Raw genomic sequence first — 19,469 nt, forward strand, 5'->3', positions numbered from 1 at the left:
GAGAGAGTGCGCGCGCTCGCACGCTTCCCCAAAAACATGAAGGTAAACATTGCGACACACATTTGACAATCACCACCAGGGCACGCACACCATCACACTCCAAGCAATTTAAATCACCAACACCACCCCAACCCGACTCATCTTGCACAAACTATAATCAACGAATTCTTCAACCAAAAAGCAGAAAACTTGCATGCAAGTTGCACCATCTCTTTGGTTGCTCGCAGAACCAGTTTGGGGGAGAGCGAACGAGTTTGCTCTCGCTCGCGAGAGAGCGTGTTTTCAACCAAAACAACAAACACAAACACGTCGCGCGGCCGCGAAATGTCATCGTCGCATCTTCAGAGCGTTCAAACGCGCGATTGTGTGAGTTCTTTTTTCTAAGTGGGTTTGTGTTGGTGTAACTGTGGGTTGTATGAGAGAGCGAGCTTCTTCTTTTTTTGACAGTCAATTATTAGTTTCAATAATACCAGACTCAGTCAGTGGTGATCGGAAAACAACACAACGCGCAGTTTTTGGTGCGACAAGTGACTGGCCTCTTGTTTTGCCTTTTGTTATGGAAGTGTGCGTGTGTGATTGTTCGTGCGGTCAGCGGGAAAGTTTGTGTGCGTGAGGATAGGAAGTAATTTTTGCTTGATTAAAAGTGAGGTAGACCGCCGTTTTGGTTAGTACGTGATTACACCCAATCGTGGCGATTATTTTCGGTTTTCTTTGGCAATTGCCTGGCTGTCAAGTGTGCGGTGAGAGTGACAGCTAGCGCAAAGAGAGAGCGCAAGTGGAAACAAGAGAAGAGGTGTCTGTGTGTTGTGATACTCTGCGTTTGATCTAGAAAATAATAGAGGTGAAGTGTGTTTTCGTTTTCATCTAGTGCACAATTACGGATCGGATTTCGCTTTGCGGTTGGGGTTTCGCGAGTGAATCGCCAGTGTTTCGAGCGATTGTAATACTTTGACATTTCGCCTTGCCAAATTCGGTGCTGGTTCGAAAGTTGTGAAGCAATAGCGGGTTTTTGGGTAAAAGTTTCACCAAACATCGTCGTCGTCGTCGGTGAGGAGCAGATTCGGCAGGGTTTATTGATTTTTGTGTCATTCTCTTTGGTGGAAACCTGTTTCTCCGGTGGAACATCGCGTCTTCACTACTGCATCGGAATGTTACCGCCAGCGAGGGTTGCTGAATAAAAGTGGATCTCCGCAGTCGGAGGAATCGCCAGGTAAAGAGACTGGTTGAACGGCCCTGAAGGCTCACATTACTCGGTGGAGGTGGATTTCCAAATTGCGACCAATCTCGCCGAGATGGTGAAACTTCCCGGGGTCCATTTTCGTGATTGATTTTCAATTAGCTGCAACATCCATGACCTGTGTGAGAACCGTCGCGCAGCTAATTGGCAATACAGCGAGGGCAACCGGCTGACGAGTCGTGCCTCCAGCTAATCAGCTGATTTCCGTCAACTCCGTTCCAACCCAATTACTTTTCGAGCAAAAGTTTGTCTTGCCCAATCGGAAGCAGGCCACAGAGAGTTCACAGAACTGGTTGGGTCGCCTTGAAAGCATCTACAGTACACGTCCGATGGTTTGACAGTGACAGTTGACTCCAACTTTGTTTCAGTGCTACATTTATAGTGTTTGTTAAAGTGACAGTTCTTCAAATTCCGGCGTCCAACTGTCTAATCGGCGAAGCGTGTGCCAATCGAACGCAGGGATTGCAGCATCAAGGAGGCCTTGGCCCATCTCTCTTCCCCGAAGGAACCAACCCCCCGACAAGTGGGATGGCGGGGTTAGTCACGTTGTCGCGGCTAGATGGCACTACTGTGCTAAATTGTTGGCAGCCGCTTGCATGGGTTCGAGCGTTTAACCTCAAACGCCTATTGTTGTTGCCGATTATCTCGGCAGTTTCATCGCAAAGTGGGATGACGTGCGCGCCGGGGATGACGTTTCCAGGCGGTGGGATGGTGGCGGTTCAGGGTTGCGAAGGGGGATATTTGTTTTCTCGAGCGAGTGAATTTCATTTAACTGAGCTTGAATGAAAGAGATGAAATCATGGGAATGTAGATCATAATTTCAGAGTAGTTTTTTCGTCAAATACTGGAAACAGTAAAAGGAATTGATACTACAAAAAATGGACTGATCAATGAGTAATGATCACTAACTCATTACTGATCGAATCAGCCGATTCTTGAGCGAACAAGATTTAAAACCAGCGTTTTTATAGATTTTGATCTAGCTAACGATTGGTTGCTCTGCGATCATTGTAAACCAAATTCCTTATAATTGATTGTCCAACTCCGGATGTCGAGGACACTCACACAAACATAACCTAACGAAATCCTTTTTTTTTCATGACTCCAATCAAAGCAGAACTTGAACTTTTGATTCGAAAATTATGGCTTTAAATTATCAAAATTAATCGTCACTCGCGCACACGATTCTGTTTGGAATCGACCTAATCACCTAGATTTTAGATAACACATGGATGATGCCTTGCTTCAAAAGTGAACAGTACCAAACAAAGCTCATCGTATTACTTCGGTACATTGTTTTTTTGCGAATTGAATGCAGGCTACTGGAACTGATAACCCGAGCAGACGGAAATAACTTGGGAATAACATTTTTTGATATTTGAAAATACTAGGCCAATAACAGTTTATGTTATTTATAACAAGAATTGTTATTTGTCGTTATGAATTTTTTGTTATTGGATTGTTATTGTAATAACAGACTAATAACATTTTTTAATCTTCTTCGAACAAATCTTTGTTATTATTTTTTGTTATTTTAACAACTAATCCGATCATCCCAATAACAGTTGGAGGTATTCTTCCATAACAAAAAATGTAATTCCAAAGTTGTTTCCCGAGCAGAAGGTAATAACTAAATTCATGCCATTTCAATAACAAATACTGTTAAAATAACAGAAAGTGTTATGGAATATTCTTGTAAAATCCATTTTAGCATAAGAGTCTAATAACAGTTTATGTTATCATAACAAAATTTGTTATTGGTCTGATATTGATTGAAAGCCAATACAACTTGGGAATAACATTTTTTGTTATAGAAGAATACCTCCAACTGTAATTGGAATGATCCAGCCCGGGAGCATGTTGACAGCTCCCATACAAACTGAGCGTACCCCGTTTTGTGGGCCCAGTGGGCCTAAGATGGCGGCCTTCGATATTATCTAGCCAATTTTTTGAAAATGGCGAATAGTTTAATTAAATATAGTTTTTGCCTTGTTTTGGTTTAAAACGACAAAATAAGCATTATGGAATCATTTTCTTTAAAAACTTGTTTAGAGATACGCCACGCTCAAATATTAGTCTAGAACTGTTGAAGTGAGCGTGCCACAAAAGCCGTCACGAAAAAAAAGTTTCCTATGCAAATTTTGAGTTGCGTATTTGATGGGCGTACTCCGACGAGGCCCACTTGCCATCTGTCGGTGGATACGCGCAACTCACGAAAACTGTCATGTTAGGGGACGGTTGGAATGATCGGATTAGCTGTTAAAATAACAAAAAATAATTACAAGGATTTGTTCGAAGAATAACTTAAAATGTTGTTTGTCTGTTATTACAATAACAATCCAATAACAAAAAAATCATAACGGCGAATAACAAATCTTGTTATAGATAACATAAAATGTTATTGGCCTAGTTTTTTCAAATATCAAAAAATGTTATTTACACGTTATTTCCGTCTGCTCGGGTTTGGCTTTCAACAGATATCAGACCAATAACAAATTTTGTTATGTTAACATAAACTGTTATTGAACCCTTATGCAAAAATGGTTTTTCAAAGAAGATTCCATAACACTTTCTGTTATTTTAACAATATTTGTTATTGAAATGGCATAAATTTTGTTATTACCCTCTGCCCGGGAAATTACTGTGATTTATAGGTGACTATGTAGTAGGGTGCCCAGAATATGGGACTTTTTCTCAAAACCTCGCTCTACAAGCTAAATATTGTTTCTTGAGCTATTTTAGAACTCTGGGCCAAATATGAGCAGAATCGGACAACATTTACCCATTGATACTCGAGGGTGAAGTTTGTATGGGAAAAATCGAAAAAAAGTATGGAAACCCCAATTTTCTTATGGTTTGGTCTGCACGGTGCCCTACTTTACTCCAAATATTCCCAAAAGTGAGATTCTCATTGAAAATTTATTGCTCTACAACTTTGTAGAACATACCAAAGCTGTAAAACTCAAATCTTAAAAGTTATTAGCGTTTTTAAAATGTAATTTTTGTTTGAAAAACATTTTTTTCACCAACTTTAGGCTCGGGTATCAATGGGTTAATCTAAACCCATTTCGCTCAAAATTTACACAGATGCTTAAAATAACCCAAACAATCGTTTTTTGCTTGTGGAGCAGGGGGTCATTTTTTCTGGGCACCCTACTATGTAGGCATGCCTATTGAAATATTTGAGTTTTTTCTATTCCTAAATTTATCTACAAATAAGTTTTCTACAAGACAGAATGACTTAATATCACCCAAAAATAAGAAAGCTTTTTGTTTAAACATTCACACAGGATTTCAGATAGATCATCCTCAAAACTTTGCATAATTGTTGATTCAAGCTTGAACTGACAAGACATTGCTGTCTTCAGCATCGATGGATAATTCAGTTCAACTGATTTGATTCGATTGGACATGCAAATGATTTCCCTGGAGTAATCTGGTCCGAAAACAACATTTTTCCATTCTGCATATACCCAATATATGGGCTTTATGCAAACAATGAAAAACAACTTCTCAATTTGAATATATTTAGTTTTCATCGAAAAAACAACAATACATCCACGAAAACAACAACCACCCACTACTGGCTGTCACGTCACCCAGTCAGACATGACGTGGCATCGCCAGGTCAGTGCAAATCCCGCATTCTTGAATCGCTGCCACTTGGCCACATTCTCCTCTCGATCAGATGCGTGAGAATCTTAAACTATGACTTCGGTCAGCTGTCTGTTCACAAACAAAATCTTGCGTCACGCATTAATATTTCAGAGCAGGACCTTGAACTGTTGTGTCGTTTAGAGACCCAACTCTACTCTACAAAGATCGCAACCTCTTTATTCGTGATGATCAACGAGTTTACAGTCACCGCGTTTATAAACAAACAACCAATCTGTCGTGTGTAAATGCGTCAAAAACAAACCAAGCTTCAGACCATGTTTCACCAGCCAGCAAATCAATTCACGACGACCTGATTGATTATCCTCCGTGCTAACCACCGCGGGTGAAATATTTAGATGGCCCGGTAGCAACCCGATCGTTGACTGTGTAAATGATCTCGGGTTTTATTTTCCGGGACTTGACCGTTTGGCATTTTGGCTTGGAAAAACATGTGGGCATTCGATTTTGAGGAATTTTGCGCTATTTCGCGCCAAGCAAACTTTCCCTGCGCCGCCTCAGATCGGTTTTCGAGCGTAACAGAGAAGATATATTTCAATATTCATGAAGAGGTAAAAATAACCGAGATTGACGATCAATATTCATGGCTTTTGGCAGCATCAAGTCAATAAGGTGCTAACATACTCGAACTATTTCCCCAATCTAGGATGTATTTAGAAAGTTAAATTTAAGCTAAAAAGAAAACGGACGCCATACAAACGTAATATAACTTATGTTCTGATGTACAATTACACGTTTTGTCCGAAAAAATGTGCATCATTTATCAAATAAGTTTGATGAAAAACTTTGTGTGTACCGTAACCGAGGTGACATTGTGGGACTTCATTTTATTTTTAATATTTTCCAAATGGTAATGTTTTTCTCAAGATTACTTTTTTTCAAAACATAACTGGGGTAGGCCACACAAGGTTCATGCTCTATTTTTGATCAATAGTTTTTTCAAAGGTGTTTAAACAAATAGTTGCGTTGAAAATTCTTATATTTGATTCCAGGTTGACTAAGTTTTTCTTTTTAAATCAGGTTTAAGGTGTAAACATTTTATTTTAATATCAAATATACTATCACTTAGATTGCTGATCCCGGGCAAACGGTAATAACAAAATTCATGCCATTTCAATAACAAATGCTATTAAAATAATAGAAAGTGTTATGGAATCTTCTTGGAAAATCAATGTTTGTATAAGGATTTAATAACAGTTTATGTTATGTTAACACAAATTGTTATTGGTCTGATATTGGTTGAAAGCCAAAACATCTTGGAAATAACATTTTTTGCTATGGAAGAATACCCCCAACTGTTATTGGGATGATCGGATTAGTTGTTAAAATAACAAAAAATAATAACAAAGATTTATTCGAAGAATTACTAAAAAAGTTATAAGTCTGTTATTATAATAACAATACAATAACAAAAAATCATAACGACGAATAACAAATCTTGTTATGAATAACATAAAATGTTATTGGGCTAGTATTTTCAAATACCAAAAAAATGTTATTCCCAAGTTATTTCCGTCTGCTCGGGATGCTAAGTTAGCTAAATTTATTAGTTTTTAACAAAATACATATAAATTTTTACTAAAAAAAAGTTAAAATGTCAGAGTTTTGCCAGAAATTCGTAAAAACTAGTTTTTTTCATAAAACAATTGATTCCTATTGAATATGTTTTACCTTTAAATCATTAGTTGATTTTTTAAATTATGTTTCAAATCACATAATATTTATTAGTTAAGCAGTTCTCTAGGATTTCGGTCATTCGATTTTTTTTGTATTTTTTAATCGGACTGAAACTTTTTTGGTGCCTTCGGTATGCCCAAAGAAGCCATTTTGCATCATTAGTTTGTCCATATAATTTTCCATACAAATTTGGCAGCTGTCCATACAAAAATGATGTATGAAAATTCAAAAATCTGTATCTTTTGAAGGAATTTTTTGATCGATTTGGTGTCTTCGGCAAAGTTGTAGGTATGGATACGGACTACACTGGAAAAAATGATACACGGTAAAAAAAATTTGGTGATTTTTTATTTAACTTTTTATCACTAAAACTTGATTTGCAAAAAAACACCATTTTTAATTTTTTTTTATTTTTTGATATGTTTTAGAGGACATAAAATGCCAACTTTTCAGAAATTTCCAGGTTATGCAAAAATTCATTGAGCGAGTTATGAATTTTTGAATCAATACTGTTTTTTTCAAAGAATCGAAATATTGGTCGCAAAAATTTTTCGACTTCATTTTTCGATGTAAAATCAAATTTGCAATCAAAAAGTACTTCAGTGAAATTTTGATAAAGTGCACCGTTTTCAAGTTAAATCCATATTTAGGTAACTTTTTTCAAAATAGTCGCAGTTTTTCATTTTTTTTAAATTAGTGCACATGTTTGCACACTTTTAGAAAAAATATTTTTGAAAAGCTGAGAAAATTCTCATATTTTGCATTTTTGAACTTTGTTGATACGACCCTTAGTTGCTGAGATATTGCCATGCTAAGGTTAAAAAACAGTAAAATGGATGTTTTCTAAGTCGCACCCAAACAACCCACCATTTTCTAATGTCGATATCTCAGCAACTAATGGTCCGATTTTCAATATTAAAATATGAAACATTTGTGAAATTTTCCGATCTTTTCGAAAACAATATTTTCAAAATTTTCAAATCAAGACTAACATTTCAAAAGGGCCAAACATTCAATATTACGCCCTTTTAAAATGTTAGTCTTGATTTGAAAATTTTGAAAATATTGTTTTCGAAAAGATCGGAAAATTTCACAAATGTTTCATTTTTTGACATTGAAAATCGGACCATTAGTTGCTGAGATATCGAAATTGAAAAATGTTAAGTTGTTTGGGTGAGACTTAGAAAACATCAATTTTCCTGTTTTTTAACCTTAGCATGGCAATATCTCAGCAACTAAGGGTCGTATCAACAAAGTCCGAAGAAGCAAAATATTGAGAATTTTCTCAGCTTTTCAAAAATATATTTTCTAAAAGTGTGCAAACATGTGCACTAATTTAAAAAATAAAAAACTGCGACAATTTTCAAAAAAGTTACCTAAAAATGGATTTAACTTGAAAACGGTGCACTTTATCAAAATTTCACTACAGTACTTTTTGATTGCAAATTTGATTTTACATCGAAAAATAAAGTTGAAAAATTTTTGCGACCAATATTTCGATTTTTTGAAAAAAATCAGTATTGATTCAAAAATTCATAACTCGCTCAATGATTTTTTGCAAACCTGGAACATTCTGAAAAGTTGGCATTTTATGTCCTCTAAAACATATAAAAAAATAAAAAAAATAAAAATAGTGTTTTTTTGCAAATCAAGTTTTAGTGATAAAAATTGAAATAAAAAATCACAAATTTTTTTTACCGTGTATCATTTTTTTCCAGTGTATTCCGTATCCATACCTACAACTTTGCCTAAGACACCAAATCGATCAAAAAATTCCTTCAAAAGATACAGATTTTTGAATTTTCATACATCATTTTTGTATGGACAGCTGCCAAATTTGTATGGAAAATTATATGGACAAACTAATGATGCAAAATGGCTTCTTTGGGTATACCGAAGGCACCAAAAAAGTTTCAGTCGGAATCAAAATACAAAAATTAAAATTGAAGAAAAAAGACCGATTTCGTAGAGAATTACTCAAATACAAACGACAACAAAATTTCCAGAATATCCGAAAATGAATTCCGTTTTACAATTCAAAATCTTGTTCATTGAGAAAATCCTGACACTTTGAGAATATTATTCATCAACATTTTCTAAATTATAGTTAACTAACTTTTAAAACTTTTCAAAATTTTATGAAACCTTTTTCCAAATTGCTGTATCGCAGCAACCATTGTTCCAGCCTTTTTAAAATGTTTTTTTTTTTGCAAATTTATAGGATTTTTTTTTTTTCATAGGGCTTCAGGCTTGGTGGTACATATTTTCTAAAAAGTTTTGAGACTTTTTTCCAAGTTTTTCATAGAATATGGAAAATTTTGACCACAGCTCAAAAGATGCCATTTTTTTAAATATTTTGTGTAAAAAGTCAAACTAACGTTTTTTTTAGAATGTGACAATATTTTACTTGGAAGTTCAACATATAACTTCATCTTTATAGAAGATACCAAATCGATAAAAAAAAATCGATCCCAAGATACAGATTTTTGAATTTTTTAATAACCTTCTTTAAGGACAACTACCAACATTGTAATTAGATGAAATTTAAAAATACTCATTTTCGTCGATTCGAATTCTTTGTGAGGCCATATCTCAGAAACTTATTGCCCGATTTTCCAAGGTCTAAGGAGAAAATTAACTTGAAAACTCTACATTTTATAAAAAATATGAAAAAACTTTTGGATTCAAAATTCTATTTTGCTTAAAAAAGTTAATAATTTTTTTGTCCAGATTTTCGATATTTTCCAAAAAAACATATTGATTTTTTCATATCTCCTAAAATAGATTTTGCATCACAAAACACTATGAGTCAGAAGATTTATTCCCCTAAAACATATCAACCAATTTAAAAAATAAAAAATAAGTCTTTTTTGGGAATTTTACTTTTGATAAAACGTTAAATTAAAAAGTCTGATTTTTTCTGTGTAACTATTTTTGCCGAAAAATACTAATCATAACCTACAAATTTGCCGCAGACACCAAATCGATCAAGAAATCCGTTACCCATTTTGTATGACTAGCCTCCAAAATTGTAAGGAGACCTGTATGAAAAAAAGTAATGATGCAAATTGCTTCTTTTGAGTAGGGATTTCAGCCAATTTTGAGACAAAATTTCAGCCAATTCAAAAAATGAATATTTTGAAGATCGCGAGAGTTGAGAACGTTGAGAACTAATCATTAAAAAAAATTAACGGTAAACTGAACAACAGGTTAAATTTTATCAAATTATGGTAGTAAATTTTATGATTTGCAATCTTACAATAGATTTTCAGTTTTGAAAAAGTTGGTAAAATGGAACAATTTTTTTGTGAAAAAAGCACGTTTAGCATTTTTTATTTGGAATACTGTAATTTATTAATTTTTCAAGTAAAACATATTCGCCCTCATACCGTTTACAACCAAATCACCTCTCATCATCTGCCACTCCCGTGGCCCAGCGATAGCGCGTTCGCTGATGATCTTGGCCCTAACCTTGGGGAAGATTATCGCATCCATGCCATCGCCCCCGACTCGAACTTCCCATAAGCTGTTGTTACCTTGCCTGTTTGATTTTTTTTTTTGTGTGCTGTTGAGGTTAAATCACAGGTGAACGCCAATATTTACCCAATGATCCGCTGTTTGATGATTGTTGTGCAAATAGTTATGAGCTCATAACTTCTTCCATTTTTACTTGAAGGTGTTTTTTCTAGTTTTTTTTTTTTATTTATGCAAATCATTCAATATCACCACATTTTCGAGTGCGTTCAAACATTCCGGCATGCTGAATTCCTGAATTAATGTTAGCCTGTCGATATTCAAATGAATGCCGATAAGTTGTTTGAAATTCCAGTTAATCTAAATGCATCACACGAAACTAAATCACCTTATGTACGTGCCCTGGTTTGATGTTGTCAAGCTCGGTATTTAATGTTATTTGAATTAATTTACTGTTGCGGCCTTGAACTGGTACTTTTTGGAATCATGGAAATGTCTTCTTAAGAAAATCTCCTGAACCTGAACCATTCTCAATTGATTTTCAAAACCTCTTTTCAAAAGAAATTAATTTAAATTTTAAACTCATCCAGACAAAAGCCCCTCGAGCATTGTCTAGTGTCAATAAGCTTTTGTCCCTTCCCAGAGTATGTGTCAGTTCCTCGTTCAAATGCTCGGTCACTCGCTAATCCGGAAAAGCTAAACTATCACCATATTCGAAAACTATCACACACACACACTCCACTCACCAGAGTAAACACAAGCGCCCAACACAATCAGCTCCACAAACACCACCGGAGAGAGAGAGAGAGTGCCTACAAAAAGACAAACAAAAACAATTTCATAGAGCCGCGCCCGGAATTAGCGCGATCGCCATTGTATAGTTTGACAGCTATGGCGACGAGCGACACGTTCAACGCCACACGGTCCCTGTTGCTTTTACATCCCTCAAATCGGATTCTGGAGCCGACGCATTTTGGGTAGATCCCCTCGCACTTGCCAAGGGGGCAGTTGGGGTCTAGTCCTTGAATCAAGTTTGAATTGTTGATTTGGTTGTTGACCGGAAGTGAAATTATGGGAAAGTTTAATTTCTGGACCAATGTAAGAACCAATTTTTCATAGAAATTGTGAAACCGAGGCCCGTTCACCCCAACCTCCCAAAAATCGAAACCCTGCGTAGCACTTGTTCTAAGCCCTGACGCAGCAGCTGACCACGGTTTCGACCGCGGTCCGTTGCAGTCTGATTAAATGCATTATAAAGCACCGCCACCATGTACAGCAGCGTACGTTCCACACAATGCCCAGTTATCCCGCGAGGAACAGCGGAACTACTTGTACTAAGTGCACTGTTCTGTACTGTGCAACACCGCCCATGTGTGTTATCAGCGAGTCATGTGCCGGTGCAACGTGCCTGGTCGGCCGTCCCCTAAGTGAATCTTGCCCCCCCTTTATAGGCTGGTGGATTCTGCGAGGGTGGTGTGTGCTTTCTTTGGGGGGGAGATTTCCTTTCCCGCGAACACACACACAATTATTATTGAACCCAGGAAAGGAACAGCGCAACTCGAGTGCATCGACGGTGATATTTGCATTGCAAATGAGCTGCTGCAGCATCATGGATTGCCCTCAAAGTTTCTACCGCGGACATGCATCGCTGAGTACCCAGCGCCCTAATCACATCAAATACCGCGCGCGGCGCGATGCTTGATCAGCTGGAACTTCTGGAGCACAGCAGCACCTGCGTCGAGACAGGTGGCATCGACCCGTAATCGCTGAAACTCGTGTATTACAGAGTGCACTTAAATGGAAAATCTTTGTCGGGAAGTGCAATGTGTGGTCTTTGCCACGTCAAACTTTCAGAATACTATTTTGCTAAGAAGAAGTAAAAAAAAAGACACACTTATAGGGAATTGGACGAGCTTTCCGGTAAAAATATTTACGAGACTGAAAAATCAAGACTGTCATTTAGAAATTGCAAAAAACCATCAAAAACCTAATTTTTCGACATTTTTATTTTTAAACCTGCTGTATCTTCACAAGGATTGAACAAAGGACAATGGTCAATATGGAGACTTTTATGTAAAATTGTCTGAGAAATCGATTCCCACTATCGGTTTTTGAAAATTTTGACGTTTAGACCACTTTAAAAAAACAGTTTTAGTAAATGATTTTTGTATTTTTTTAAAAGAGACATACCATCCAGCATTTTTCGTCAGTCTTTTGGTAACATTTTAGGCTATTTCCTCAAAAATTATGAACGAAAAAAAATCGTGACATCACCTTCAAATTTGACTTTTAAACTTAAAAATTGAAAAATTGAAAGCCAGTCCAATTTCCTACAAGTTTGTCTTTGACCACTTTTTGATACGAAGCAACGGCTTTGAGTTACAGTAATTTTTAGATTACAAAATGCAAAAATATTTAAATAACTTACGCTCTTCTCAAATGTCATTTTCGAGTGCAACTGGCTCCATATACACAAAAATGGCTTATATAGGCCTAGGATAACATGTCTAAACAGTTTCATTGAAATCGGAGAGGGTAGGGTACAAAAGTAGCAGAAAAATTCCTGATTTGAGATGGAATTGCTCTATTTTAAAGGTATAATTTAAAAAGAAATTCAAGATTAAATGAACAGGGGGGGGGGGGGGAATGAGTAGTTCCCGTGAAAATTAAAAATACCACTTTTTTGTTTTTTGTTCTTATTTTGATTTTTAAAATAGAGCAATTCTCTGAGATTTCGGTCATTCGATTTTTTCTGTATTTTTAAATCCGGCTGAAACTTTTTTGGTGCCTTCGGTATGCCCAAAGAAGCCATTTTGCATCATTAGTTTGTCCATATAATTTTCCATACAAATTTGGCAGCTGTCCATACAAAAATGATATGAGACAATTCAAAAATCTGTATCTTTTGAAGGAATATTTTAAACGATTTGGTGTCTTCGCAAAGTTGTAGGTTTGAATATGGACTACACTGAAAAATAATGATACACGGTAAAAAAAAATTGGTGATTTTTTTTTTAATTTTTTGTCACTAAAACTTGATTTGCAAAAAAACACTATTTTTATTTTTTTTTAATTTTTGGTATGTTTTAGAGGACATCAAATGCCAACTTTTCAGAAATTTCCAGAATGGGCAAAAAATCTTTGACTGAGTTATGATTTTTTGAATCAATACAAGTTTTTTTCAAAAAATCGAAATAATGGTTGCAAAAATTGAATTTGCAATCAAAAAGTACTGCAGTGAAATTTTGATAAAAGGCACCGTTTCCAAATTATAGCCATTTTTACGTACTTTTTTTCAAAATAGTAGCAGTAATTGATTTTTTTTTAAATAGTGCCCATGTTTGCCCACCTTTGAAAAAAATATTTTTGAAAAGCTGAGAAAATTCTCTATATTTTGCTTTTTCGGACTTAGTTGATACGTCTCTCCCAAACAACCCACCATTTTCTAATGTCGATATTTCAGCAACTAATGATCCGATTTACAATAATAAAATATGAAACATTCGTGAAATTTTCTGATCTTTTCGAAAAAAATATTTTCAAAAATTTTAAATCAAGACTAACATTTCAAAAAGACCAAACATTCAATATTACGCCCTTTTGATATGTTAGTCTTGATTTAAAAATTTTAAAAATATTTTTTTTGAAGAGATCGGAAAATTTCACGATTGTTTCATATTTAAACATTGTAAATCGGACCATTAGTTGCTGAGATATCGACATTAGAAAATTGTGGGTTGTTTGGGTGAGACTTAGAAAACATCAATTTTCTTGTTTTTAAACCTTTGCATGGCAATATCTCAGCAACTGAGGGTCGTGTCAACAAAATCCGAAAAAGCAGAATATAGAGAATTTTCTCAGCTTTTCAAAAATATTTTTTTCAAAAGTGGGGAAACATGGGCGCTATTTTAAAAAATCAATAACTGCGACTATTTTGAAAAAAGTTACATAAAAATGGCTATAATTTGGAAACGGTGCCTTTTATCAAAATTTCGCTGCAGTACTTTTTGATTGCAAATTCAATTTTACATCAAAAAATGAAATTGAAAAATTTTTGCGACCAATATTTCGATTTTTTGAAAAAAAATTGTACTGATTCAAAAAATCATAACTCGGTCAAAGATTTTTTGCCCATTCTGGAAATTTCTGAAAAGTTGGCATTCGATGACCTCTAAAACATATTTAAAAAAAAATTAAAAATAGTGTTTTTATGCAAATCAAGTTTTAGTGACAAAAAGTTAAATAAAAAATCACCAAAATTTTTTTCACCGCTTATAATTTTTTTTTTCAGTGTAGTCCATATCCATACCTACAACTATATATAGAGAATTTTCTCAGCTTTTCAAAAATATTTTTTTCAAAAGTGGGGAAACATGGGCGCTATTTTAAAAAATCAATAACTGCGACTATTTTTAAAAAAGTTACATAAAAATGGCTATAATTTCGAAACGGTGCCTTTTATCAAAATTTCGCTGCAGTACTTTTTGATTGCAAATTCAATTTCACATCAAAAAAATAAATTGAAAAATTTTTGCGACCAATATTTCGATTTTTTGAAAAAAATTGTATTGATTCAAAAAATCATAACTCGGCCAAAGATTTTTTGCCCATTTTGGAAATTTCTGAAAAGTTGGCATTCGATGACCTCTAAAACATATTAAAAAATAAAAAAATTAAAAAATTGTGTTTTTTTGCAAATCAAGTTTTAGTGACAAAAAGTTAAATAAAAAATCACCAAAATTTTTTTTACCGTGTATATTTTTTTTTTCAGTGTAGTCCATATCCATACCTACAACTTTGCCCAAGACACCAAATCGATCAAACAATTCCTTCAAAAGATACGGATTTTTTGAATTTTCCCATATCATTTTTGTATGGACAGCTGCCAAATTTGTATGGAAAATTATATGGACAAACTAATGATGCAAAATTGCTTCTTTGGGCATACCGAAGGCACTAAAAAAGTTTCAGCCGGATTAAAAAATACACAAATTAAAATTAAAGAAAATAGACCGATTCCGTAGAGAACTGCTCAATAGTTTTTGAAAAGGGAGAAGAAAACCATAAAAAAAATCTACTAGGCAAAATGTCGCAGAAAATTTCAGTTATTTTAATCATTTTGGCTGGACAAGATGTTCAATGGTGCTGTACTATGAAATTCAATTGAATGTAAACAGATAAAATAGAAGCATTTCAACGAATTTTGTTTAGCTTTATTAGTCGAATATTCAAAAAATTCAGTTCAACAAATGAGAATACTCATGCCCTACATTTCGGTTTTAAATAAATATATATAGATCAAACTGATAAACCACGTGGAAACTTTTTTGGAAATGAAGATATTTTTTTTTGTTTATTGAAAAATAATATAAAATGAAGCAAAACAAGTAGTTTCTGTAATTTTAACATAAGATTTTCAGAGTTATTTTAACGTTTTTCGAGTTCCGCGAAAATTCCGTGAAATCTGATGTGCAAATTAAAGTGCAATTTTTGAGCGTGAAAAAACTTTAAGCCTAAATAAATGAAAAATGAAAAAAAAATCACTAAGCCTCAAGATTTTACAATATTAAGTTAAGACTTTGAGTAGCAGTCCAATTTGATTGTTTAAATTATGGTGGGTTTAAGCTGTTTCCAAATCCTTGATTTAATCTAAAATATTTGGCGATCTATGGATCCGTTACCCAACCTGTTGGTAATTGGAGTGAATCTTCTAGTAAGTCAACTAAAGATTATCCAATAACGTGACCAATTGACCATGCATGATAATTCCAAAACTACAATCCTTTGCATCGTTTCACTAAACCAAATTCCAAAACATCGCTAAAATGTTCCCCCAAACACAAACAAGTGAACCTAATCAGGATCATATTCACCTCCCACCCTGCTACCCCTCTACTAGTCAATGTTCCGGTACATTCTCCAGGGGCACCGGTGCAATTCACACCGCCGGAAGTACGCTCAGAGAAATGCATTCCGGTTTCAAATAATTAACAATCATTATTACGCAACAGCAGTGGCGACCACTCGGAGGACGGGCTAATCAACCGTAGCTCGTAGTTTCGGTGCCGCCGCCGTCACGCCACTTGACTTGCATTCTAGTTAGAGCGCGCTTCCCAAATCGGATGCATTTCGCAGTCGCAGTCGCTGCAATCGGATACCGGGTTTGAATGCGTGTGCAAATATAGAGGCACGGTGTGTTTTATGGTACATTAGATTAAAAGAAATAAAAACTATTTTTGAAAGAAATTTCATAATTTTTAAAGTGGAAGAATAGAAGTTTTTTTCAATAAGATGATTGAAGTTCAATAAAAAGGATTTCATTTCGAGAGCTTTTTGTGAAGATCTTTGTCATATTGGTTATGTTGAACGTTAACATCATAATCCCTTTTTATTTATATTTCTAATTTGGTTGAAATCCACTAGACGGAAGAAGAAAATAGTGAAATAGTATAAGTATTAACATTTGAAAATAATTAATTCCAAAACCCCGTGAAATCACGTCCAACCAGTTCACAGCCAACAGCTATAGTGGTGGCTGGTGGGGGTGTTTGTGTACATCATCGCATAGCGAGACATCTCCGTTTGTTGGATGCTGCCGCTGCCTCAATGATTTGTTCTAATAATAAACTTATTTACGTTTCGCCGGAATCCAACACCCCACCACATTTCCCCGTCTAGGCGAGGCAGCGCAGTGGTGATCCAATTTGCGCTCCAAGTTTGCCCGGTGCGGCCCGCTGGTGGACAATTCAAATCAATTTAAACCGATTTTAGGGGAGGAGAATTTGACTTGCGTGCAACGTGCTGTCACGGTGTGGCATTTCGACGGGCATCTATTTGAGGATCAGATTGACTGATGAAATGCAATCAATGAATTCTGTACTAACCATCTTCTATCGAAGATTCATGTTTGTAAAAAAAAAGCACTGAAAAAAATCAAGGTTGTTAATCAATAAAAGTGTCGTCGATAATATTATCGTCTGATGATAACGATAATGATTATCGCCGATAATGAACTATAACAAATTTTTAAAATCTTTCTAAAATTGATTAATTCAACCATATCATGTTAAATTTTCAATGTTTTAATTAAGAAAATATTTTTTGAAAATGTAGTGAGTTTCAAAGTATAAATATGTACTCAAAATTGTTCACAAAATAGAGTATTTTTCGAAAATACTAAAATTTTCATAATTTGCAATATGGGTATCAAACGAAGCGCAATGTTGTATGTTTTTTCATTTTATTAAAGTATTGTTATAAAATACTTAAATTTTCAAAAATTACAGTATTTTTTCGAAAATACTCAAATTTTATAATTTGTAATAGGTTTCAAACGAAGCAAAATTTTGTATGATTTTTCAATTTATTAGAGTTTTTTGGAAAATACTATAATTTTCACAAATTACCGTATTTTTTCCGAAAATACTCAAATTTCATTATAGTTTTTTTTAAACTTAATTTTTCCCAAATTCCGTATTTTTTTAAAGTACTAAAATTTGCAATATGGGTATCAAAAGGCATCAAAATTTTTAAAATTTTAGTATTTTCGAAAAATGGTAATTTGTGAAAAATTTTGTATTTTCAAAAAAAATATTTTAAGGCCGTTGCAAATAATTTTTCTGCATTGATAATCATAATTGACATGTTTGGACTCAGTTAAAAATATTTTGAACTTTTATAAAATTACAGTGAACAGCACCGCAAAAACTTTTTTTTTTACTCAAAAAAAAAATTTTCGTCAGTACTTAGAAATTTTGGAAATCAATGATTGCAAAACAACTGAACAGGTGTATGATGCATTTTAAAACACTTTTTTCATTCAAATGTTGACAACGTGGCCTGTCATTTCAATTTTTAGCATTTTTTAATTTTTTTGCCACCCCCCTCCCCCCCCCCCCTCGACTTTGATCAGAGTCGAGGGACATAAACAAACAAACAGGGACAACGGCCTAATGTGAAAAAGCAAAAAAAACAACGCTTCGTTTGAAACCCATATTGTACATTTTTAAAATTTTAGTATTTTTGAAAAAAATACGGTAATTTGTAAAAATTTCAGTATTTTCTAAAAACTATTTTAATTTGAAAAAGCAAACAAAATTTCACATCGTTTGATACCCATATTTTGAATTATGAAAATTTGAGTATTATCAAAAAATAAGGTTTATTTTGAAAATTTTTGTGTTTTCCAAAAAAAATTCGTTTGATACACATATTGTAAATTATGAAAGCTTGAGTATTTTCGAAAAAAAAAGGTATTTGTGATCAATTTTGAGTACATATTTTGCTTGAAACATGCTATTTTTTCGGCAAAGTTGTAGGTAGGGGAAAGTGGGGCAAGTGTAACAAGCTAAGGAAATGATCGTTGTAACCCATCAAAAACGTTAAAAATCTGTCGGATTTTTTAATTATCATCTTATTTCAGGTCTTGACTAAGACTTTGATAGAACAAGTTTTTAAAAAATCCTGTTTTTTAATGCAAAAAAAAATGATTAAAAAAAAAAGATTTTCCGTACGTTCTACTCAACTAGTGGGGCAAGACGAACAACCCGTTGGGGCAAGAGGAACAATGCATGAAAAAACATGTTAATTTGCTAACAATTGAACTGTTATCACTTAGATACATCAGAATAAAATGTATTTGAAAAGTTTCTTCCATTTTTAGATTAAATAACAATATTTTACTAAAAATTTTATCGTTTTTACGAAAAAAAATATTACTTTGATGAAAAAAGGGAAATTTTCATAATATCACTATATTTTGTATGGACAATTTTTTTAACAATTGTTTACCAGTTTTTAAGTACGTTTATGTATTTATTTTCCAATAAAATATGTTGTTGCAGCAATTCGTATTTTTTTCCATACTAAAAATGCATATGGTACACTTGCCCCACCTGAACAAGATTTTTTAAAAACTCTCAACAAAAATAACCAAAAGTTAAATCATACTTTAAAATAGGTGCAAGTCATTGGTAGGGACACTACTGATCTAGGAAAAATTGCATTTTGATAAAATGAGCCTTAAATCGAACCATAAGCCTTATTTTGTACTTTCCAAATATTATAAGAAAACAAAGGGTTTGAAAAAAACTTCATTAAACCTTATGCTTCGTGGCGTTTACGTCGTTTTGGCGGTTATGTGGTAGTAGAATCAGCTAATTTCATTGTTAGCAACAATTCCTCATACTGGAAATAATCAAAATTGTAAAAATTACGGCCGTACGAGCGATTGTTCCTCTTGCCCCATATGGTCGTCTTGCCCCACCTTCCCCTATTAATGAAGATTGTTCAGAAAAAAATCGGGTACCCAGAAAATCAATGTTGTCGATTTTTAAATTAATTTTTCTCACAAAAATTCAACTTCCCAAAATCCATATTTTAAATTTTGATAAAAAACCGCAACTTT

The 19,469-nt window shown here is 34.1% G+C and overlaps 1 protein-coding gene across 1 annotated transcript in view; it reads left to right on the forward strand.

The window, feature by feature from the left end:
• Positions 1–470: 470 nt before the first annotated feature.
• The window catches only part of LOC120420876 (extracellular serine/threonine protein CG31145-like), a 103,331-nt gene continuing 84,332 nt past the window's right edge, over positions 471–19,469 (forward strand). Inside the window, exon 1 of the mRNA XM_052709221.1 lies at positions 471–1,210. The gene's annotated coding sequence lies outside the window, so the exon portion shown is untranslated. The remainder of the gene's footprint in view (positions 1,211–19,469) is intronic.

Source organism: Culex pipiens, chromosome 3 (assembly GCF_016801865.2).
Source record: "Culex pipiens pallens isolate TS chromosome 3, TS_CPP_V2, whole genome shotgun sequence".
NCBI classification, from domain to species: domain Eukaryota; kingdom Metazoa; phylum Arthropoda; class Insecta; order Diptera; family Culicidae; genus Culex; species Culex pipiens.